At 41.2% G+C, this 25,573-nt stretch overlaps 1 long non-coding RNA gene across 2 annotated transcripts in view; it reads right to left on the reverse strand.

The window, feature by feature from the left end:
* LOC139795184 (uncharacterized) overlaps positions 1-25,573 on the reverse strand; it is a 126,361-nt gene that overhangs the window by 47,908 nt on the left and 52,880 nt on the right. The window contains exons 1-2 of one of the 2 annotated variants that reach the window (XR_011725412.1): positions 17,450-17,552; positions 10,248-10,330 (exon numbers count right to left, since the gene is read on the reverse strand). This is a non-coding gene — a long non-coding RNA (uncharacterized lncRNA). Of the gene's footprint in view, positions 1-10,247; positions 10,331-17,449; positions 17,553-25,573 lie in introns of those variants that run through there. The other variant, XR_011725411.1, reaches the window with a different exon arrangement.

Raw genomic sequence — 25,573 nt, forward strand, 5'->3', positions numbered from 1 at the left:
GGTTTGGAAATTCTCCTCTCCGAAATTACACAGTACTTCATCTTGGAAACTCCAGGGTAACATTTCAGCAATCCTGGAACTGAGTGGGACTCTTGGCCCTTGACAACACCAGCTGACAATCTGCTCCAACCATGGCTGCAACACTGCAGAGTCAGTGAGGCCAGACACCCTGCAACCCGTCAGCTGCCTGCACGGACCACATTCGAACTAGAAACAGTTTTCTATGGGAAAAACTGAAATTTCCCATGGATTTTTTTTTTTAATGAATTAGGTATATTCTTGAAAATCTGTATGACAGAAAAGCAGCATATCAACAAACTAGAGTGAGTATGGCAGAAGGCAACAGGCCTGGAGCACCTGCTTGATGAGCAGACTCTGAGGGAGGTGGGCATAACCAACATCAGGCTTGTTCCATCTATTGAAGAGATGGCCCTGGAGGAACTAACAGCAGCTCCCTAGTGCTTCTGAGGAGGTTATCAAGGTGAGGGAGGCAGGTTCTTCACAGAGGTACATAATGGGAGGGAAATGAGCATAAGTTGCAAGAAGGAGGGTTCAGACTGGATCTGAGGAAAAAAATTTTTTTTTGCAAAAAAAGTAGTAGAAATCAAGCAGTGGAACAGGTTACCTAAAAAAGGTTGTGCAATGTTCTCCAGGGGGTGTGTGCGTGGGGGGGGTTGGTTTCAATACCTCACTGGACTAAGCCTCAGCAACCTGGTCTTATCTCATAGCTGACAAGAGACCTTCTAAGGTCCCTTCTAACCTGAATGATTCTGTGATCTTAGAAGTCCCACCCTTCCCTACCAAACACAGATTTAAGAACTGAACCATTTGAAGCAGATTAACTCATTCAGGTGCAAACCACACCATGCCCTGCCATATCCTATAAAGTGTGTTAGAAATGATTCAGCTTCTCATCACCATCAGTGCCTCTCAATTTGCAGTTTGTGTAAGAGAGCTCATCAACTACTTCTGTTATCTTAAACCTGTTTATAAACATTTCTACAGTATTCACTAGTGCTGTGCAAACAATGCACTAATGATAATGAATCAAAGTTCCTGGAACACCCAGGGCACAGCCTGCAGCCACCAGACTCCCTGCAAGGCTTGGATAGGCTTTATCCCTTCCTTTTAGTTGTCTCATCCTATGAATGATACCAAGGAGTCTGTTTGCCCTCCTGTAACACAGCATGATATTGGTAGGCTTTATCTTACTATCATTAATTATCTAAAAGTTCTGAGGAAGCAAAGTGAAGCAAACAAAGGAATCATTTTCATGTACTTAATGCTTTCCTTCCTGTTAGATTCATGTACCAAAAAGCATCTAATGAACATAGCCTGTGACAAGCTCTCAAAACTGAGATCAGCCTCTGAAATGTAAGGATGTTCAGCACACAACGATAAATACATTGGTCCATTATGGGTCCTGAGGACATTTAAGTCCAACACAAAGTATATCACTGAACCATTCTGGTTGGAAAAGACTTTCAAGTTCAACCATTAACCTAACTCTACTGATTCCAGGGATAAATCATATTCCTAAGCACCACATTTACATATCTTCTGAACACCTCCAGGGATGATGATTCAGCTACCCCCCTCGGCAGCCTGTTCCCGTGTTTAATTACCCTTTCAGTGAAGAACTTTCTCTAATATCCAATCTAAACCTTCCCTGGTGCTACTTGAGACCATTTCCTCTTGTCCTAATGCTTATTACTTGGAAACAGAGACCAACTCCCACCTCACTGCAGTCTTCAGTTCAAGTAGCTGTAGAGAGCAATAATGTCTCATTTTTAAACAAACTCTCATTTTAAAACAAGCAAACAAACAAACAAGTATTTTTCTGTCAAACAGCAGTTTTAAAGGAAGGTTTTTTGAGTGGTCCCATTGTCAAGTGCTCTTCAAGCCCCACTAATTCACCGAGTTAAGGGCATTTAAAGGGCATTTAGTATCTCTAAGTGCTCAATACTTTTGTGCTTGACCCTCTGGGATCAACATAACACAACACTTAAAGCCAGAAAAGTAGACCCAAGTAGCACAAAACCTAAAAGCGTTGATTCACATTTACTGGCGGATTTAACCAGGATGGATGAAGCATTTACTTCAGCTGTCACCAGCTGTCACCTCTGTCCCTCTGTTGGAAGCTACCATCCCAGGGACAGATTAGCTGAACAAGTCAGCAGGGTGTACAGCCTGAAATCAGCAGGAGCTCACATGAGTCCAAAAGGCTGTGAGCTCCCCTGGCTGGGGTGCAGGCACACACTCACCTTCACCCAGACTTGTGGCAAGGCAGCATCCCCAGCAGAGGATGGGGAAGAGAGCTGGGAGATGTTTGTACTCCAACTATCTCTGATTGAACTCTGCAACCAAGCAGGAGTCAACACCCAAAGCTGGTTAGCTGGAGGCTAGCATACAGTACCACTGGTTTACAAAAGGAATGACTCTATAAAAATAGGGCTCAAACTTTCAGTGTGCACATCTGTTCTCAGAGACAGACTCAAAGGTCACTTTTTGAATTACAGAATGAAATATATGGCTAGTGAAATCCAAGAAAAATTACTGCCTTTCCCTTATGTCTGAACTTTTATCTGCTCATCTGAACATTTTGCAAAATACAACAGAAAACCTATTTCAAAGACTGCTGGTGCATGAAATGATTGAGAAATATTTGCAGTTTGAAAGCAGTTTCACTTCCTGCCTGATACCACAAAGAAGCTTTTCAATAAAGTTAACATCACTGTTATTTGTTTTACATCTATGTCCTTATTTTGTCTATTTCAGATTTCTTGAATACTTCTGTTAAAACAAAACAAAACATAAAACCACCCCCCACACCAGCTCCTACAGCCAGAAGATCATTGTTTTTCAGGTATTCCAATGTAAACCACACTGTTGATAATGCAATAATGTTTCTAATAATAATAATTTGTGCTTACACTGTAAATCAGCTTTCTTCAAATATTTCAGTGCATGCTACCTATTTTACTTAAACTAGCTAGATTTGTGCATTACATTTTACAGCTGGGTATCCTGAAAGATTTTGTGACCCTCTTTCTACAAGTTGAAAAATTAGGTTGTGGAAACCTGAGTTATGACACCCCAGGAACCATTAAATTATACTGCCTGTGCAACACTTTTTACACTAGTTAAGCTTCAGAGCTAATAGAATACTAATTACATTAATTTTGCAAATGATTCTGTGCTGCTATTTGTGATGTTGTGTTCCAATAAGCAGACAAGCTGTTAGATAATCATAAAATATATTTGTGAGTCCTGAAAGTAATGAATTTCAGCATGGATAACTAGCTGAAGACTATCCTATGAAATAAAACTCATAACAAAAAGCTATCGTATGTTCCCTACTATTATTTTTGGTTACTTAAAATGTTTCAGCTACCCACTCAAAAAGCCATGTGACCGCTACCATAATCTTGCAGGCTATGTCTCTTTCTAGAAACTACTTACACTGTGACCAGAATAAAAAGGCTAAACTTACTCATTACAATTTTGACCAATACAGTTAAATATAAAGGCGAAATCTGCTCTGACCCACAAGGGGATTGCCACAGGGATGGCTGACCAATACTCTTGCTTTTAGTTCAAAAGGGGGTCACTGGTTTCTATGACAGCCTCTTCCAAGGCTGTCATTGGTGCTGGCAATTACCTGGCTAAAATCACATGGCCAACCTTTGCTGTGATGCTTCAGCCCATGTTCTGCACTGCAGCAAAGGTCAATTCTCACATCTTCTGAAGCCATCTGGGAGCACCTGGTGGCTGCTGGGCTTGCCAGACCCTGGGCCAGTTCTTGCAGGATCCTGCCATTCCCACCTAACTAAAGTGACACATGTATATTGGAAGTATCTTTTTTCACCTTTTTTTTTTTTTTTTTTTCCTGAAAGGGAAAGTTAGACATGCATATTTAAACTCGTGGCTTTTATTCCTCTGGGGCTAAATGAGTTGTAAACCCACACTGAAACACTATTCTAGTTAGTGACAAAAATGGGGAAAATGTAGTAAGATGGGGTGCAAATTGCAGGAAGGAAAGATGGTATCTACACATTCACGTGTGCCTCTTTCTGTCATACAGTAATTTCATTGCCCAGGGTGAGCTGGAGGGTGTGAAACATTAACAATGAGTATATTTTTCCCATGTAGGGTAGACCTGTGTAATTTAGATCCTTCTAGTGAGTGTACCACACAGGAAAGTTTATGCACCAGGACCTGAAACAACTGGAAATAGCAGAAAAAGAACAGAAGAAAGCTTTTTCTTATGTGCAGAGACTTCCTTCCCCCTAAGGGAGCCCTCAAAGGAGATGGGAGCTTTTGCTGCTCTCTCTCAGCTCTCACACTGCCTACTGCTCACCATGCAGCAGGGAAAGGCTGCACAGACTCCCCAGGCACACAGGATCTGCAGCTTGGTGTTTCCAGGCGGGAAGTGTCACTACAGGACCTGCAGAATCTCTGATGCTTCAAAATTCTGCTTTTAAACTTTTTCTTTCTTAAAGCATACAATTTCTTATTTGATCCCTGAACTTGACCATGCACTCAAACACATGAAGATCTCCAGGTCACTGGAGGCAGGGCCAGGAGGCCAGTAACCCTCTGTGTATGCAGATGTGTGTATGCACAAACCTGGCGGGATGAGTGTGTTTCAGACCAGAAAGCAAGACACCAAGAGTGGATGATCATTCAAGTGGAATATATGAAAGGGAAATTGGAAATCAGAGGACAACCTTTCCCTATTTCACTAGGAAAATCAGGGTCAGTTTATAACAAGAGACAAATTTTTATGATTTTGGAATTATCCCTGTGTGATAGGGTTTTTTCTGCCCTTTCCCAGTATTTCCAGTGTCTATGCCAGGAAAACATCTATAGCCATACCCCTCATCCTTGTATTCCTACCCACTAACCTTCCTCTTTCCCCAGGACTTTCATTTCTACTACTCCAGCTTCTTAAAAATCTAGAAACTCCATACAGACCTATATATACACACTGGCACATACAGAACATGCATACCTATGTTTCTTTTCACCCATATGAGGAACTTCTATGCAACACTCTCCACTGCTTTGAACCTCCTTTGCTCTCCAAATCCTCTTCTCTGTTACCTAAGATTTAGGACTTAACTCTACATCTCCTTCTAGAAATATACATAGACACAAACTGCAATGTTAGGAGTGCTGGGAATTGCATCTCTTCATAATTACTTTCCCCTACTAGGGGAACTACAAGGGCACTTGTCATTCAGGGCTTCCCAGGTCTCTGAAACTAAGAGTTAAGAGCTCCAGAGAAGTTAGACTGTATTTATTCATGCTGTTTGGCTAACATATATTAAAATACATTTGCACCCATCATATAAAGAATGGATGTCACTGTGTTGATGGGCACTGTAACAAATAATAGGTTACACCATAAAATGAAACAATCACCCATGCCATAGGAATAACAACAGGTAAACATGCTTGCTCCTTTTTTATGGAGCATTTCAGATTTTGTCTAGGTTTTACTGCACTGCAAGCAACATTTGCTTTGTGTTAGGTTAATCTCTTTTATTCTCTTTTAAAAGCAATGGAGATTTGTTCTATAGTTACTGAATTTTTATTCTTATCTTATATGCCACTGCACTATCCATCTAAAGGCAGAAAGATTAATCATCCAAGTGTGACTAAAGACATCTTGGAATAAAGTGATATATTCCCCAACCCCCACTTCAGCACACAAACAAAAATTTGCTACACATCACAAGCCAGCCAACACGGAAATCTCCAGCATTGTTCCCTTCTTGATCTTGATTTAAAAGGCAGAAAAATTAGAAAATGTGGGGGAAAAAAAAAAAAAAAAAAAAAAAAAAGGCATAGACAAGTACAGTTAGAAGGACAAGGAGAAATTCTCATACAATGCATTCTAACCAATTTCCAAAGCTTTTTTCAGTGTATACCAAACATATCCTCATTGATTTAACTAACAGAGGAAATCGCAGTCTATTGATCCAGTCTGCATAGCTGCAAGTTGCATGTGACTACACAGACACATATTAAACACATTTTGGAAACAAAAAGTAGTTTTTAGTACTTTAACCCTCTCAACATGGCTGCAGCAATGCTGCCAATTGTGTTGCAGTTTAATATAGATTTCCTATGGAAATTATTTCCACATGCTGATGGCTTACTAGTTAATGTCTGCAAGTTACTCATTTATCTGTTTTGCATTTATTGACTGTCAATTTCATAGAATACCCCCCACCTTCTCATGTTATGAGACAGTGAATAGTAGCTTCTCATATTTCCTCTACTCAGTAGTTTCCAATAACTGTCATATGCTTCTCAAGGAAATTTTGCAGCATTTTAAATCTCTTGTTATACAGGCCTCTTAGCTACACTCGTACTTAGTCTATTTTATTTCATACAAAGTTTGGAAGACAACCATATTCCTTTAGTATAGTTGATAAACATCTAAATTATAGAGGATATTGTTAATATTTTTCTTATCAATCTGTTTTTGCAGATAAAAAGCAGCTGTTAGGTGAAGACATGTAAACATCACTGTTAAAATTACAGAAGACAAGCTGTATATTCATTTTCTCCATGTGATCTCATGTATTTCTGCAGGACTGACTGTGTTAAGGCTATAATTAGGTTTGAGATCTGGTTTTGCAAGGAAATCATTATTAACCAAAGCTGGATCCTCTTGCTCTCTTTTTTTTATTCTACTTCATTCTACTACAGCAAGACTTCCCCTGGGAGATTTGGAGCTCAGAAACAGCCTGAAGTCAATGTCTCACATTAAGGAGGCACACCTGGGGAGACCTGTTTCCCTTCTGTATTATCAGTGCTCTTCATATATGTGATAACGATAGGTCAGGGCCTGATTCTCAGATGACCACAACAATATTGAAACTATGTTAACACCCACTGTGTTGGTTCTAATACAATTGAGATTTCCAAACCCTACAATCAGCTAAGACAAACATTACTATTTTTGCAAATGACCTTGTGTGGAACTTGGTGACCCTATGTTTGAATTCTAACATCCATCCTGGACATAACATCAGCACATTTTTTTTCAAACAAATTATGAAAGTGGTTTTGTTAAAAGCAACATTTGGTAAAAAGTCCTTTAGTGGATGAATTTCTGCACTTAACAGAAAGCAAGAAAACAATTGTTTCCTGTAATTGGACAGTTTGATTAGAGGCAGGTGGTGCAGAGCTGAGAAAACTGGAGCCACAAAGCCAATTTTAGCTTCAAGCACATTTCCTTTTGCTTTAGGATCCAGAAGCATAGAACATAAATTGCTTCCCCAAAAGAAAAAAAAAAAAAAAGAATAAGAATGCAAATTTCGTTCCTATTTATTATCCCTGCTGGTACTCTATCTACAGCATGTTTGCAGCTCAGAAAGATACGCATGCTTGATGTTCCTAATACACAACATACACAGAATCACAGGAATAAAAATAACTTAGGCATATGAGAAAAACAAACAAACAAACAAAAGTCTTTAATATTTCCTTGAAAAAGCAGCCAAGAGATGTGGTGAACATCTGTTCTTGAAAACCTCAATTCAGACAACACACCCTCACTAAACTTTTATCGCTTGTAGCTTTACTACTTATTTTTTTTATTACTAATGCACTGAAGAGTCATGGTAATGGACCATTGTGCTGGGAACCATACAAAGTAGCACCTTTGGCTGCAACAGAATTAAATATCCTTCAGCTCTTGCTGAGATTTCAGTGGGTATCAGTCTCAGTTACTGCACAAGTAAATAAAATAACCAGGCTATTCAACCAGGCTCAGCCTACTTTAGGCCAGACACCCCATCTAACAAGGAGAAATTAAAATCCTGCCATGGGATGAGAAAAAGGTTAAATCAGCTGTATATAATGATCAAAGTGTTCAGGACAACTAAAGTTAAACTGAGATAGAATTTTCTTCTTCATAGCTACTTCACATTGATCGTTCTTAAGAGTCTGGTTTAAACAAATGAAGGATGATAACCGCAGAGACAAATTTGCAGCTGGTACAGATCAGCATCTAACTTATTGGGTGCAAGAAACAAATCTGAGCACTGTGGACTTGCTTCTCAGGGGATGACAACACACTAAGGACTGCCAGTGCCACCAAACCTCTCTGGAAGCTGACTTGCACTGAGGTGGGAGATGCTCGTCACTCCTATTCTAACATGGTACAAAGGATGTGACCTCATCCCACCAGTTTTGACCCAGAGCCTGCTGCACATCTTGACAGCAAGTGAGAACAGCGAAGCGATCCAAGCGGCACCGTGCTCACAGCACCTCTCAGCTGGGCCCTGCGCGTGGGAGGAGGAAGCTGCCTTGGTTAGATGTCACCCCGTGCAACTGTGAATGATTGCACACTCCCACGACCTGCATCCTACCCAAGTGAGCTACACCTCTGATCTGGACTTAGATGCTGTGTGAGCACAAACTCTCCTCCTCAGCATTGCTGGGGTGGGGATGGGTAAGGCTCGTGTGAACAGCAGCACCAAACCACTGAGCACTGCGAGCAGCGCAGAGGCAGGAAGGAGCTGAGCATAGAATCATAGAATCATAGAATCATAGAATCATAGAATCATAGAATTGGCTGGGCTAGAAGGGACCTCAGAGATCATCAAGTCTAACCCTTGATCCACTCCCACTGCAGTTACTAGACAATGGCACTGAGTGCCACATCCAGTCTCTTTTTAAATATCTCCAGGATGGAGAATCCACCACTTCCTGGGGCAGCCCATTCCAATGTCTGATCACCCTCTCGGTAAAGAAATTCTTTCTAATGTCCAACCTAAACCTCCCCTGGCACAACTTGAGACCGTGCCCTCTTGTCTTGCTGAGAGTTGCCTGGGAAAAGAGACCAACCCCCACCTGGCTACACCCTCCTTTCAGGTAGTTGTAGAGAGTGATGAGGTCTCCTCTGAGCCTCCTCTTCTCCAGGCTGAACAGCCCCAGCTCCCTCAGCCTCTCCTCATAGGATCTGTGCTTGAGTCCCTTCACCAGCCTGGTTGCCCTCCTTTGGACCTGCTCCAGGACCTCGATATCCTTCCTGAACTGAAGGGCCCAGAACTGGACACATCTCAAGTGCGAGAGCTATTCCTAGACTTGTGAACCTTCTGTATCATATGCAGTTCACAGCTGGGCCTAATGTTCCCACCTAACCTTGAGCACAGGAGTGCCTTTGGGCAAAGGTTCACCCAGAAGCACTGCCTCGTGAGGCACCTTAATGAAATGGCAGACAGAGCAAATTAGAAGTGTCAGCACTGAGACTGCAGCAGCAGCTGACACTCATGCAGAATACAGGAGGAGGATCTGCAACAAAGGAATATTAATATTTTCACAAGGAAAATAAGTACTTTACTGGGAACAAACATAGCTTCATACAACATCAACCACACATGATGGCTTCCCCATCTACTTTTTCCCTCAAAGAGGTATTTATTGTGGGCAACACCAGGCAAACTTGGCAGGGCAAGTAACTTTTTGCATCAATACCTGCACCTTCTAGATGAGGGTAACACATTGTATATTACACCCTCAATACATATTAGTTAGGCTTAGTAATAACATAAGAGTAAGGGACAACAGTAAATCCAAGTGGTTTCTCAGTGTGAGAAAAAAAATGCTTTTCGTTAAAGAAAAATACAACACCTGAGAGATAGAAGTGAGGCTACATGAAATCCAGGAGTGCCTATGTGTCTCCAACACTGTTCAGTGGTCAGCACTAGTAACTTGTTAGTTTCAGCTCAAAATATATTTTTTCTTAATTGTCCAGAAATTATTCTTTTTTTGAACATTAATTCTTCAAGAGCAGGCAAGATGATCATCAAGCCCATCATCGTTCCTTTTGTAACCAGACACAGGTATTTGAGATAAGAGTCATTACCAAAAACATGGGAAATGTTGCTGACTTTTTAAACATCCCCTAGAGCCTTTTCACAAGTATCTGTGATATCCAATAAGAAGAGAGAGAAAGGATCGATTCTGATCATAACACCCTGGATGATGGTCTAAAAGAGACTCTCTAAAACTAGGAACTGCTTGTCAGCACTAAATAAACTCACCATATACAACTTTAGCTTTCTAGCACCCTCCCTATGGCTATATAATATAGCCTATATTTACCTAAATGATGAAAAAAAAAATAGTTTCATTTGCTCAGAATTCAGAGAAACTGGTTACATAGACATGGGTTACATCAGCCATGAGAAACTGAATTTCAGGTATTTAGACTTCATGATCACCTGTGCAGGTCTGGTCCTGATCTTCTCTAGTAATTCTCTTTTCTCTCTTGGGAAATTTCTGCCATCTGTACTCTTATTCCTTCCTGAAAAAGGGAGGCAAAAATATAGCTTTTAGGAACATTCTCAGTAAATGTTTTCACATTCTCTCAAAGGCCCTATCATCTCTATCATTAGCCTGTTATTCCAAATGTACTGCAAGCAAATACATTTCATTATCTTTAAAAGTGAGCAAGGGTTTCAATTACCAGTTTCATTCTTGCCCATTGCATATATTTATTTCAGACAGTTATTCATGTTTTCTTTCATTCTCCATCTGTCTTTTTTTTTATTTCCATCCATTCTTTCTGTTGTGGATTGTCATTTAGAGCAATAGATATAGAGAGCATTACAGGAGAAGTAAGATCTTCTGATTCAGCTGCTAATCCCTCAGATTTGTAGTGTGACCCCAGTATGTATCAGCAAGCCTCAATAAGCCTCAGTTTCCTACATTTAAAATGGATGTTGCCTGTTTGAACCATTATACTAAAATTGTTTAAAATAACAATAACAATAACAATAATACTTAATAAATGCTAAGTAATATTTCTATTTAATGCCAATCATGCCACCCACATTAATGAATTGCTCTGTGTTTACCTCTGGCCCGATACATTTGTCATAAGCAAATGTCAGGCTCTATGTTCACAGTGAACAGGTACATTTAAATTTGTGGTCCTGAATCCCTTCCCCTCCTGCTCCACTTTCCTCCAAAAAGTGTTTCATGAAATCACACAAAGAAAACTTGTAAAAAGGCAACTAACTTTTTAAGCTGAACAACAGATAATGTAAATGGTCCTGTCCCCTACCCTGCTAATTGTTCTCATTCTTTAGAGGTTTAACTAAGAGTATCTGAATGCATCCATTTACCCAGAGCATTTTCAGTACCATGCAATCACATTGAAATAAGAAAGGAGAACCTGGTGCAGACAACAGGGGGATGGTTCCCATTTATTTATTTGTGGCTCAGAGATATGTAGAAAGCATGTAACACTCAGACAATGTTAGCAAATTAAAAATTGATGCAATGTGGTTTGCTCTGGTTTGAGGGTTTGGTTTGGGTTGTTTCTTTAACTTAGGTATCATGTTATTCAAACTAATTGGCAGAGACAGGATAATCTTATTTTAATTTTGAATGGTCACATAAACATTCAGCTTCACAAATTCTGCTGTTACTTTTAGCAAAGCTAAAGCTTTCTTCCTACTCAGAGCAACTCAACAAAACCTCATTTGGTTACTGTCACTGGAACCTTTGCAGACACAAGTCCAGGTGGCCTCTGTGCTTCATACAATAATTCGCTAACAGCCTTGACATGTTGAGCTTTAGCTGCACTTCCCACATGGCCAAAACTCCTCTCAATACTATTTTCATGTTAGAATATTCGAGAAATGCAGGATCAGACCAAAGAATATCAGAGCATATGCTGCACAATATATTGGGATACAAACATCTCAGTCATAATTTGTCCTTTCTTGTAAGAGGCTATATTACCTTTTCAGCTCTGGTGGCTGTAGCAGAGATTTCTCTGTCAGTTGCTTTTTATTATTATGTCAGATACTGTCTGTTCTGGGCACCTTCAGGAACACACATCTGTGGGACCCAGTGCATATGGGGAAGAGTATGAGGATTTTGATTATTTCTTTGAAATATGAAGGCTTGATCAATGGCTTGATCTCAGCCACCAAGAGAACCAGAGCAGAACTGAGTGCCTCTTTTATGTCTCTCACCAGATGAAGAAGGATAAGGAAAAAACCACAAAAACACAGCCATGATGCTTTGCCTCAGCAATTCCATCAGGCAAAGTAACTCACAGCAGGAGCACTCTAGGAAACTGAAGTTCTGCAAACCACAAGTTTTTGTCTACAATGCAACTCTTTTTTTTCATGATTCATGGATAGGCTGTTCAAAAGCTCAAGACGAGCTCATACATTCCATATATGCCTCCACAAGGATGCTGCTACTTTTGTGCCATGGCCCCTTAGACTTTTCCCCTTACCCAGCATTCACAGCTTTTTAATTGGATTTTGTTTTCTAAAGCTTTTCTTCTCCCTCCAGCATCTAAGTTATCTACTCTGCAGGTGACCTGGTGTCTCAAGTCCTTACCACTATTTTCTCCCTCTCTGTCTAAACCTCTCTGCCTGTCCCTTTCTACTCATCAGTATTAAAGTGCAGGTTGGTGTAACAGAAGATACTGACTTCTCAGCAACTAATTTATTTATTCTCAAAGACTAAAAGTGATGACTGTTATTAAGTCACCACCCAAAGATAATCATATAGTTTTACTATCAAGAAGAGTACAGCTACTCATATGTAAGTGGCAATGTTACACACACTGTCTATCCAAGATGGGTACCATTTCCCTGTTGCCTTTTGCAATCCTCTTTCTTTTACTTTAGGCCTTATTTTTTTCCTCCTTCCCTACAAAGGGATATTTCCTTCTGTGCTCTGTTTCACAACAATGCAGCACTTTCAAAGAGATTAAGGATTGATTTGGCAACATCAGACTCTTCCACCCCATCTTCCCCACTGGTTCCTCACCCCTAAAGCTCAGCTCTCAGCCAACAACCTGCTGACACTTTCACCCTGCAGGCTGCTCAGTCACCAGCCCACTTAGCTGGTTCCTGCCTGAGAAGTGCTGAGTAGTACAATTTGCTCAAATCTCTCACCCTTGCATTCACGCAGCTTTGAAGGGCTGGTCCTAAGGCACATCCTCCTGTCAAGTAATACACACACCCTTTAGACTCACACCTTGCAGACCTTTCTCTTAAAAAAAAATAAAAAAATTAAAAAAAGGGGGGCAGGGGGGAAAGGGCTTGTCTCACCCACAGACTGTACAGGTTCAACTGGCCATCTACTAGAGGAAAATATTTAGAGTACATATTGCTGCTATAAATTGTAGAAAGTTAAAGGAAAAGGAACCCTGTGGAGATATCTGAAATCTAAACTCAAAAAGGCAGAAATCTAAAATAAACTACAGCCAGTGTTTCAGCTTTGATTCTGCTGCCACCAAAGGCAAATGGCACAATTCCCATTGATTCCAATTAAACAATAGATTAGGTTCTCTTCTTACCCATCTTTCTTTTTTATATTTCTTTATCTGCATTTTAGGAAGAAGTTTTCCTGCAATAAAGGAAAACTCCTCATAACCATGAAATTTTTTCAAAGAAATACATACAAGTATTTTTTATTTTTTTTTTTAATAAAGAAAGGTAAGATTTTTCACTCCCCTCATTAATGGCATGGAAGAAAAAGAAGCATGGGTTTGTGTTCATGGTTTAGTTGGTTTCAGGTTTCTCTATAACCCTTCCTAAATTCCAACATACTTTCTGCACATCTCTTTACTCTTGAAAGAAAACCACTTTCTTATGACACTAAAAAGTGGCCTAGCTATAAATGCTAAAATGCAACTGCTACCCATTTTGCAGTGAGATGGCTATTCTACCCTTACACCCCTACCTTGACATTGACATGCTGAATCTCAAAGCAGGGCCCACATACAAACATTTTTAGGCTGCTTTTTGCTCATGTGAGTATGAAGGAAGCTGTGCACTACCTCCTTGTGTTGGTGCTGTCATCCTTGTGGGAGCTGCATTGCCACAAGCGATGCAGCTCTTTGCTTCACTCCTCATTGTTACAAGGACAGCAGGGAGGTCTCCTGGTTTACATTTCAACAGTGGCACAGAGGGTTATACCAACTCTGTGCTGTAGGCAGTTCAGTCACAGCCATTTTGAAGCATCTGGGGGTAAAGTTTCAGGGTTCTCAGCTCCTGTGCTTTGCTGGGCTCCCAGTCCTCTTCCCTGGAGATTATTACATCCTGTCATTGAAGCTCTGGCCTTCCTGGTTGCAGAGAAAAGCCTGAAAACATGGCATCTTGCAGTATTTTGAAGTGTGACTCACTCCTTGTCACCATGAAGGGCACAGTAATACTACTGCCTCTTTTCAACTTCCCTTTGTCTCTTTGCATGCAGCCGCACCTGCAGATGTTCGGGGAGCAGTGCTTGCACTCATGCATCCTAAAAGTAGCTTCTGTGTATGCAAAAGTCAGCACCCATGTGCACAGGTGTCACTATTCCCAACGGGTGGGTGCAGGGGTTCTGCTCGATGCATGTGTAGAAGTTGGTGCCCCTTTGGGCAAACTAGTCTCTAAATATTGCATGTTAGAAAAGCAGCATAGCTTCTTCCATGTGTTCCTTCCACAGAATATTTTTGAAAGTAGTTTTACAGCTTTAGCCGTATGGACATCAGTCTTGGAGGGATTTTCTTCCACTTGTATTATATGACACTACTTTGAAAATATTATATTTTCATGCCACTGATGGATCCTGGCAAGAATTTGCTCTCTTGTGCTCATCAAAGTTCTTAAAACAGTAAATTCAAGTTCAGAATTTGTAGGACAAGATTATATCCATTTCCTGTATGTATACCCAAGCAGGGCACAGGGTACAAAGAGCCAGGAAAAAAAAAATTACTGTCTCTCAGGCACGGAAAAAGATATAAATCTCAAAATGACATTGTGTATTGTTGCCTCAATATCCTCACTTCTCCTCTTGGTTAATTTCTGCCTGGTGTGTGTGTGTGTATCTATTACTGTATTCTCCCATTTCACCCTCCATGACCAGGCCAACCACTATCTTCCCACACTTCCTTTTCTTTCATATCTTCTGCCAATCTCCTCAATACACAGCTTTCCCCTGAAGAAGAGAATGGGAGGGAAGGTGACCCCTGTTTGACTCTATTGAGGTGATTCCGATCATAGCAAAGGGAAACAAGGACCCCAACACATTTAAACCTTCTCTCTGCATCCTGCCTGAGCAGCTGTGCCTCAGAGAGTGGCCATCAATGGGCAGGAAACACCTCAGTGTTTTTGTTCCATGCAGCACTGACAGCACCAGCTTGCTGTCTCTCTCTCTCTCTAAAAAAAAAAAAACAAACACAAAAAAAAAAAAAAAAAAAAAAAAAACAAAAAAAAAACCACACACAAAAAAACAAAAAAGTTATATATTCTGAGAAGGATACCAAGATGAGCTGGCAAAGGATCCTAAGAGCTTGGGGCAGGCAGCCTTCCCTCAGCTCCTTTGGGAACTGCTCCCCCCACCTGCTGTCTCCACCCTGCAAACCTACCCTGGATGGCACCTCAGGAAATGACAACCATAACTAGTGCTCAGGCTATCTATCAGGTATAAACAATGCTGTTGATGAGGGTAATTTTCAGATGAGTTGAGATAAGTATGTTGTGTTTTAGTCTGATCTTTGCAGTTATTTCTCACAAAGTCCAGAACTCAGTTAACTGTTTCTAATGTCTGCTGGGAAGAGCACTCAGCACAGAGAACAACAGCCCAAGCAAATGGCCAGGGTGGAAGAGCTTAGAGAGCTTGTCTTCATTGCCACCACTCCTTCTCAGCTTCCTCTGGGGCTGTAGGGATGTGTGGCCATGGCCCATACATAACTGGCAGTGATGCTGGTGGGGTAGGTGAGGACCAGCCACTCTGCTCTGCCAGCCCCAACAAAAGAATGCCTCTCCTGATTTCAGGGCATGCCAGGGTCATGAAGCAACACAGAAACAAAAATCTTCCTAATTCAAGTTCATCTTTACACAGATTTTTAAAAGATGTTTTAACAAAAATATCAGCGTGCTGTCATTGTGCCTCAGAGATGGCAGAACGGGTTTGCTCCTTCTCCACATCTTTTCAGCAGGAGCTCTGTCTCTCCAGAGGAGCCACATCCTGGGACTCTGCTGGCAAACAACCTTCTGCAAGCTGGCAATAAGTTTTTTGTATCAGGTGGATCACTGAAAAACACCTTTGCTGTTTTCAGAACAGTACAGAGGGAGCACAGATCCTCATTTCTCTTTATACTTCCTGAATCATTTAATCAAAAAATTCCACTGAAGAATGACACTGACACGGCGCCAGCCCCAGGGGAACCTGTCCAGAATGGCTTCAGCCACCTTTAGCATGAAGCTGCCCAAAGAAATCATCACTCCAGATACCTTTACTAACAATGCCTATGACTCAGCTAGCACTTCTCATCAGCAAACGTCAAAGGTAGCCAAGCATCATTACCCCATACAGATGGGGAAAACCAGACCTGCTGGGCTAAGTGATTTGCCTGCAGCCCCATAGCACCTGGCAGACCTCAGAGCAGGAACCAGGGCCAGGGCCATGTTGTGCTAATTCATGGCAGAGAGCCAGCGCATCCCACCTGCCTTGGAGGGGTTACAGCCAGCTTGCTCCTCTGCATGCAGGAGCTGAGTTTGACCCCACAAATTCTTTAGCCTGAAGACAGGATGAAATATAAATTTAACTGTTTATTTTTGCCATTAAATGCATTCCACCAGCCTAGTCCCACAGTATAGTATTTATGAATACAAAGCAAAACAGAATGTTAAAAATTAAAGTGTAAGTGGCTAAATTCAGTAAAGCAAATAGTTACATTCAGTAAAGTAGCATATTTGTGATTATAGAGTTTTGTTAGATGCATTTTAAGATAACGTCTTACTTGTACAATGTAGTTAAAATGAATGGTTAGGCTAATCAGTGCAATGGCTTAAATAGCCTTAAGTACACTAGCATAATCAGTCGTGAAGCACATGTAGTTTATAAATGAATTAACAACTACAAATTAAAGGAGAAACGCTGGCTTTTTAAAGCATCTGCCCTATTTAATGAAAAAACAAAAAAACAAAAAAACCCACAACTTGGGCATTTTGAGTTTCACACCCTCTCACTCTATGCACTGTGGAAATGTCTGCTTGCACCCCCTGCTCCTCATGCTACCAGGCCTCCCACAGGGCTCAGGGGGCAGCCCATATGAGGTAGCACTGCTGAACTCTAATCAGTTCTACCTCATTAATCTTCAAGACTTTTATGTTTTTGTTGTGTTGGGGTTAAACTCTCCTAGGTTTTTAAAGTTCTTGTTCCTTCCCAGTTTTTTTTTTAAGGTGTATTTTTATTAATAGGATGACTGTACAGTCCTGCTGAGTCTTCTGAAGTGAGAGGGATGCATGGTCCCACTCTGTGCTCCCCCATCCCTGCACATCTTTCATATACACTAAGCAAAGGAGTATAACTTCACTACTTCCTGACATCAGACACACCTCAGCCAGCCTGACTCTCCATGAGGAAGAAAAGTGCCTGTATGTCAGCTCTGCAGTCAAGGACTCACCTTAAGCCTATACTGAAGAAATCCCTGCTGGAAAGACCCTCTGCAGTACCCTATTACAGCCTCCACTAACCATGCAAAAGTGCAGAGATAATGGGGGTTCAGATATTTCATTTCCTAAAACACAGAATTAAGGGGTGTGATTATTGCAAAAAGACTGACACAGAAAAGGTGAATATGAAATGTTCACTGAGAATGAAGGACAAAAAACAGAAGACAGGAGGCAGAGGCAGAATAAGAAGAGGTACTTTTCAATAGAACTGGTAGTTAAATGGAAGAGTTCCTTGCCAAAAAATGTTGTGAATATTAACATGGTCTCAAGATGCAGTTACACAAATTGGGGACATACATTGGGGTACTAAACACAGGCTTCTGTAGATTAGGAAGGAAAAAAAAAAAAAAAAAAAAGGAACTATTTCTGCATTTGCCCTGTAAACTCTTTCCTAGACATCTGGTTGACCATTATCAAGACAGAGCTGTATCAGACATTTTATGTTCTTGTATTTTTTACTCCAAACTGGGACAAGTGGGAGTTAAAAACTGCACTTTCCAAAAGGGAAAGCGAGGAGGAACATTTTAACCCTTGTTAATTTTGTCCTCTTGGAAATTTACTGCACAAGATCACTTGAACAAGGTCATTAATCTTCCCATTCTTAACATCCACCCCAACCAAAACACTGCACTGGCAGTGGGTGTGCTGGGGCTGTGGTAAACACCACTCGTCCCCTCCCTGCCCACTCCAGCCTGATGGAAGAGCCCAACAGGTTCATTAGTCCTGCTCCTGCAACAGTTTTATTGTGGGCAACTCTCAGCCACTGCATAGAGCAAAACTTCAGTAAACACCTTGTTCTTTTCGCTATACTAATACTTTTCTTTCTTTCTTTTTTTTTTTTTTCTTTTTACACTATGAATAAAGATACCACTAGAGTATATTCAGACCTTCACACACACTAAGTCATCAAAGGTCAATTTTCTTTGTGTTTTGGATGGATACTTTTGTGTTTATCTTCTTCTCCTTCTTTTGTCTTTATCTTCCTGGCTGGGAACCACTATGAGGCAGTAATCAGGTGCCTTACACTGGAAGTCCAACCTTATGGTTCAACTCCCTAGCAAATTTACTGCTATTTTAATCTTAGGCTAAGGGCAACCTAGTCACCACTCACATTGAGAGGTATTAAAAATACTTCCCCCAGTTCTCAGAAAGAGAATAATCTAAACTCTCAAACTAACTGAACTGAGGAAAGAAAAAAAAAAAAAAAAAAAAAAAAAAAAAAAAAAAAAAAAAAAAGAGGAAGCCTTAACATGAAGAGCTATTATTATGTCTTCTCACATTTTGCTGTAGCTAAAAGCATGAGTTGTATATATAACTAATGCACCACCCACCCAAGCAAAAAATACTTGCTTGAAAAAGTAAAGCCATGCCTGTCAGAACTCATCCTCTTCCATTCAGTCTCCATTGTATATTTTTGTTCCTGCAACAAATTAGCCTACTACTTCTCAGGTGATTCTAGCATTTCAAAATTTTAACACAGGACATACTCAAGCAAAATCGTCAGTGCTTTCTTAAGCCCACTGCAAGGCTGAAATCACAGGGCACTCACAGCACTCAGCAAAGCAAAACCGAAATGTGAACGTAATGGGGTGAAAGTTTGAGGCCTGCCCTCCACTTGCACTCACTCACACGCGTAAATGTTTCCATCCTGGCAGCTATAAACACTGTTTACCATCAAACACCTGCAAGAGATTTCCAGTACCCTCATGCTTGCAGCCTAGGTTAGGATATAATCTGTTCTGCATGCTAGTTCGTAGCAGAAACCTGAGATTGCCCTGGAGGGTTACTGTTTGTAGGTGGAGCTGCCTGGTCACATCTTTGTATTCTCATTGCTCTCTTTCTCCTTCAAGATCCTAAATGTTCTCCTCAGTGTTAGTGCTGACTTAATTTTTTTTTTTTCATTAAGCATAGATAACCTCTACTTCTATCTAAGATGTAGTAATTTTCTAGAATACACCAGCAGACTTGCCAGTCAGTGAAAAGGAACACTGAAAGATACACGGGGAAATCTCTCAGTCAGTAAAATAGTGTCTTTGCACCAGCATCTTACAATTTTAGTTCCAGAACCATGCTTCAAATAGAGTAAAACACAGAGATTTTACTTTATCTTTTCACAGAAAGATGGCACAGTCTGTGAACACCACTTTTGGAAGGCAGTAGTGACAAATTCTTGGAATTTCTATGAATTGTAAAACAATGTTGAGAATTTCTAGACAAAACCAGACATTCAAAATATTTACCAACTTCACAGGTGGTTTTACAAGGATATTGCAGTAGATCTTGGACCTCTGCTGTGTACTATTGCTGACATTAGAATGGAGGACAGGTCTTCTCCCTAGTTCTGCTGCTTTCAGAATCTGTAAACTATCTCAAGTTTGATATACCTAAGTTCCATACAAATGCAAATATCCTACAGGATAATGACTAAGGAAAAGCAGAATGTCATGCACTATTACTATTCCCAGACCAGGTCACGTTCCCAGTCATCACGTGTTTCTCCATCATGCCCATATGATACACCTTACTTCCTTCTTAACAACCCACCACAGAAACATGTGTAGAGTGTGCTGTGAAACAATTTTATCACTTTTAGGGCTGCAGTTCCTCCAGCACACCTGATACAGAGCAAAGCTGCACAGGCTCCAGAGGAGAATTTTAATAAGTACCTGGACCTAGTTAGAGAAGGTATAAAATTTGAGAGCAAGATGGTCCAGCAAGCACCATTATGTAGATGGAGTTTGTAGCTGAAGTCAGCATTAACATATTGGCATAAATTAACCTCTGGCATGCAAGGACAAAATAAAACATTCCAAATGAATTCTTCTAAGATGAACACTGGAACAGGAGGTGTTTAAAAGATAAGTAGATGTGGTGCTTCAGAATATGTTTAGCACTGGAGTTCATAGAGTCTGGTTAATGCTTGGACTTGATGATTTTAAAGGTCTTTTCCAGCCAGAATGATTCTGTGAAGTATTTGAATCTGCTCTCTAGTGCTGCAAGGTATAATTGCATTCAGGTATTTATGGAGTTCATGAACTTCAAAGCCATTCCAAGTCATTTCTGGGTCACAATCAGAGATGTATGTGATCATACAGTAGAGGAAGACTCCAGTCTGACACTTGTGTACTGGTTTGGTCTGAAACCACAGACATAGCTCTGTTCGACATGAGAGGAGTTCCTCGCATTATTTGCTATGTGTTTTTTTGCCATGCAGAGCCTATGTTTTTTTAAGTCTGGGATGCCAGGAAGGCCTATGTGCTACTGAACCCTTCAGAAAAGTGGGGTTTAGTTTCCCTATGCTGATTTTTCTACCTTTGTTATGACATAAGTTTAATGCTTTTAAATCATGCAAATGTGTCTAGAGATTGCGATGGGTGTGTGTTTGAGAAATCCAAAAATAAAATAATGTAATGCAGCCAAATACTTAATTACCAACATGTGCATCTGTTGTCAAACCATACGCTAAGTGAGTGGCACTGCTCATTAGTTCTGCTTTCAGGAGCTACCAGGCGTTCGTGTCATCACTACCAAGAGTCTTCTGAGTCTGAATCATCTCCGGAAGGGACAGATTCTGTCACTCATGCAGCCACTGTTAACAAGAATGCTGATGGTGTAGCAGGTGTTTCCTCTACTTCTCTAAACCTGGAGGTTCTGGCACAGCTTCCCTCCAATTTTCCCTCTTCAGAAAGGAAAAACAGTTTTTCTCTCCTGGCTCACATGAACAGGGAGGCATGTTCCAATAACTCACGTACTGGATACAACTGCTCCTGTTCTCTCTGCTCCCTACAATACTGTGTGACTATCACACCATGCTAGGTCTCCCACCCAATCTCTTTTCATGCAATAAAACTCTAGGCCTACTGAAGCAGAAGTGGGTCTGTGACCCATCACAGTAAAAAAGATTTGCTCCCTGTTTCCCAGACCCATTAATTCTGCAGCGTGTCTGAAATTCTCTAGCAAAGCCACTGACTGATAAGTCTTTCCAGGCTTTTAAGGACATCTGATGTTCTGAAATGGACTGGGACAACTTCCTGTGCTCTGTTGACACCAAGCAAATGTCAGCTGGGATTCAAAGAAAAAAGCAGAGCATCACTACCAAGAAAACAATACTTAAGCACCTAAGGACAATAGTAGGGAAGAGAGGACATGAGCAGCCTCAATTATGTATCATAGTCCATAACTGCCAAGTTACAGCAAAAGCTGTACAAAACTGGCTGCTCCTCACAGCCTGAAAACCCCATGGCTTTGGATAAGCAGCTAAAGGTATTAATGAGCAGTTGAGACTGAATGTAGCTCCTGCTTAGCTCTTACAGTGCTGAGGGACGAGGGCCCACGCACTCCCTGCTGGGGATTGCCCAGAGATGGGGCTGACCCCATAGCTTGTGCAATCAGTGTAGCCTCCCTGTGCTTTAGGGTGTGATGTGAAAGGGTGCTGTTTGCCTCACACCTCATTCTGGCTACTGTCCTTTGGCAGCCATCCCTTTATGTGGTGTGCAAGAGCTGATCCAACCCACGCTGGGGATGAGAGAACCAAGGAGCCATAGCTGGGCTTCATCCCAGACAGGGCTTCGCTAGATGCCAGTGAAATCCCAGCCCACTTCTCAGCTCTCCTACACTGCCTCTGAGCCAGCAAGGCACAACTTAGGTCTTTCCTCTTCCTTGTGAAATGCCTCGTGGCCTCAGAGGGCTTTTTACACAGGGAAAAACCAGCAGCTGGCCAACGCTAAATATGGCCAAGCCTAGGCTCATGTTGTGGCATTTGTGTGGGCACAGCAATTCCAAGTTGCACCCAGTCTGCTATGGAGAAAATGGAGAAGGCAGGGATTCTCCCTCCTTCTCTGCCTCCCTGTGCCCCACTTTTCTTTGCAACAAAAGGGACTAACCAAAACCTTTTTTTCCAGATTTATGAAGATGGCTCAGGCACTCCTTTTCACTTAGTATCAAATATACATTTTCTTTTCAGTACAGTGGCTTCTAAGAGCCAAAGTTCAGGCTGGAGCATTGAAACTCACATGACTTAAATCACAAGTGGGATACCTCTGGTGCTGATGCTGATGGACCCAGCTTACACCTGTCCAGGGCTTGGACAGTACTGGGTCCCCATGCTCCAAAGCTCCTGTCTGCAAGCTTTCCTGTCCCTGCCAGCTTCAGCAAACAATAGTGCCTACAGCAAATGTGTCACATGTAGGTAGCTCACTAAATATCATGCCCAAATGCAACACAGGACCAGATGCCATTAAAAAAAATAAAATCCTGTTGATGTAAGCACTATGCTTTTACTTCCCCAAGTCTGACAAGCCTCCTAAACAGCCAGCAGCAAGCAGCTATTTCCAATAATGTTCACTTGCCTGCTTTTAATCCCCTCTGCAGCCCTTCCTACCATCCTATGATAAATCTCTTCTCTACCTTTTCACAGCTGCCCAGATCTTTTCCTCTCTCTTCTCACCACATCTGGCTTCTAGGCTGTTCTTCACTTCTTGCTGTTAACAGTTTCAAAGCTTATGTAGGGCTTAACAGACTTTTTTCCCTTCTTGGGGATAGAGACAGGAGGAGGGGGAACCTGCTGCTTAGCTGGCTTTGGCAAGCCTGGACAGCTCTTGTTGAACTCCCCAGCCCTCTGCCAAGAACAGTCTAAACAGAAGCACCAGAAACATCTTTTAATGTCATTTGTACTAGTAGTTTTGGAATTTTCACATGCACACTTGAAATGGTTTTAATAACATGAAAAAACAGAGGGAAAGTGTTGGCAACCATGTGACGGTCTGACTGTATCATATGCAGTACTGCCATAGGGAACCAGCTACAGCAGGATGAGGGTCCAAGCTGTTTGCATCAAAAGCCTATTTTTCCATCACTTTATTAAATAAAGTTGTTCTTAAAACCACAAGACTGCTCCTAGCCTTTTGGACAGAATAAGCTATTCCTGTCTTTGCTCATCCTAAGCAAAGTCCTTCAACATTGTACATGTTCTTAAGAAGAAAGAGACACTGTCCTCTTGAGATATGTCCAAAAGGAAGAAAAGGCAGACCACTATGAAAGGAATCTATATGGCTTTTTCCTCACCAGCTCCCTTCCTTAGTCACCAGTTCATCCTGCCAGGCAAGCAGGGCGGGTGTCTGGAAGGCCCCTGGCTTGCTACCTACTCACATCATCAGACCCGAAAGCTCCTCAGAATTTCACTCTATGTGCCTTAACCTTAGTTCTGTAATCATCAGAGATTTCCTCTGTACTCACTGGACAAGCAGCTTTAACATCGTACAGGATCTGATAAAGTAGCACTCACCCAGAGGTTTTAAGGAGAATTAAAACCATCCAAATACCTGGCACCTTCCTTCTTTCATTGCCTTTTTCAGAGTGATAGAGCCAGCACTGTGGGACAGATTCAAAAAATCACCTCTGAAGGATCACAGTCTGTCTTTTAGGCTAATTTTCTGATGTCTAAAGCAGAGTACAAACCAAGCCATAAAGATTTCAGGTATGAGGGAACTGGAGACCCTTACCATGTCAGAGGTGGGTCCAGACAGGGAGAGGGGCTGTTAAGCCTTGGACCTAGGGCACTGCATAGTTCACAAGTCTCTGCCACCTTCCCCTTCTCCTTCCCATAAACAATGCAGCAAAAAGGCTTCAGTCAGTGCTGCAAGGGTGTCACATAAGAATCCCAATGAGATGCTAACTAAATGCCCTCCATCATGGAGGTATTCCAGTGACTATCCACCTATCCACCACTTGGGGTCTGTGCTTCCAATACAATGATCACACCCACTTCCATGTCTGAGCTCCAGTCAGGATACAGCCAGCAGGTTTGCTTTGGGACAGGCTGCTAAACATATGTTTTGGAGCATGAAAGGAAGCAAACTAATCTGTATGAATAATCTAGATATATATGCACCCTTTAGGAGGGAAAACAGAGAAGAATCTTTCAGGTGACTGAGAAGGCATATACTTGAAGCAAAATCACCCTTCTCAAGTCTACAATCATTTCATGATTACATCTGCTTTCCTGGCCAAGGAATGTTGGATTCTGTTTTTCCATAGCTCAACCCTTTTTCCTATCTTCTAGGTGGGCTTTTGCATTTTCATTGTCCCAGTAGGAGACATCATACTCATTCCAGCTGAGTTTGCATTTAACAAATTTCTTAGGCTCTTATTTGTCCCCTTAAATTCATTCAATCTCAATAAAGATTACAAGCAACTAAAACCTGCTAGATTTCTGATAGCCTTCTGATTATTTGTCTCCCAGCTGCTATTATACCAGTATGGATCATAGGACAATTTGTATTCTCACAGGCAGAAGAGAAGGAGTCTATGAATTTCATAGCTATTTAGAAGTCCCCCAAACCTTGAAAGACAACTTATCTGAGCCTTATAGATGTTTTGGTCTCACCTTGTGATTTCTCCTTTCTGAAAAGAACATTTCTGAGGTCCCTGAAAGACTGAAAAATTCATTTTTCTTTCATCAAGTGGAACATCTTTCTCCTAGTGAAAATAAAAACTGCAATACAACAGGTGTTGTTATTTAAAGATTGTTTTGGGATAATGTCAAATTTGCCTTTGGCTTTTGTGGCAAAAAGCAGCCCAGTTCAGGAGATGAGTTAAGTGTGTGCCTCATTTACACAAGTGACCTGCAGTAATGAAAAGTTTTTCATGATAAGCACAAAAAGGTTGCACACTCAGGCCTCCCCCCTACTTCATGGGAACTAGGAAAGCTTAAACAGGAATGAAACAATCTGCACTTTTCTAGAAAGCAATGAGTTTTTGGTTGGTTGAGTTTTTTCATTTCTTTCTGCCATATGCTAGAAGTGACTATCATTTTACATTTATTATAATATTTTGAGATGTTTTTATGTGCTGTACATTCTTAATTCTGTAAAACAAGATCTCTGTAGGAAATCTGATAAAGTAATTTTATGTTGTTTATTCATTGCCACTAATTCCACTTGCTGACAAATTAAATTCCAATCATCTGAGTCAGCCTCTAATTTCAAATCATCATCCCATTTTCCCAGTATTTTGTCAAACACACTTGTATGTGTAACTACACACAGAAACCTACAAATGATCTACACTACACTCTC

Source organism: Heliangelus exortis, chromosome 3 (assembly GCF_036169615.1).
Source record: "Heliangelus exortis chromosome 3, bHelExo1.hap1, whole genome shotgun sequence".
NCBI lineage: Eukaryota > Metazoa > Chordata > Aves > Apodiformes > Trochilidae > Heliangelus > Heliangelus exortis.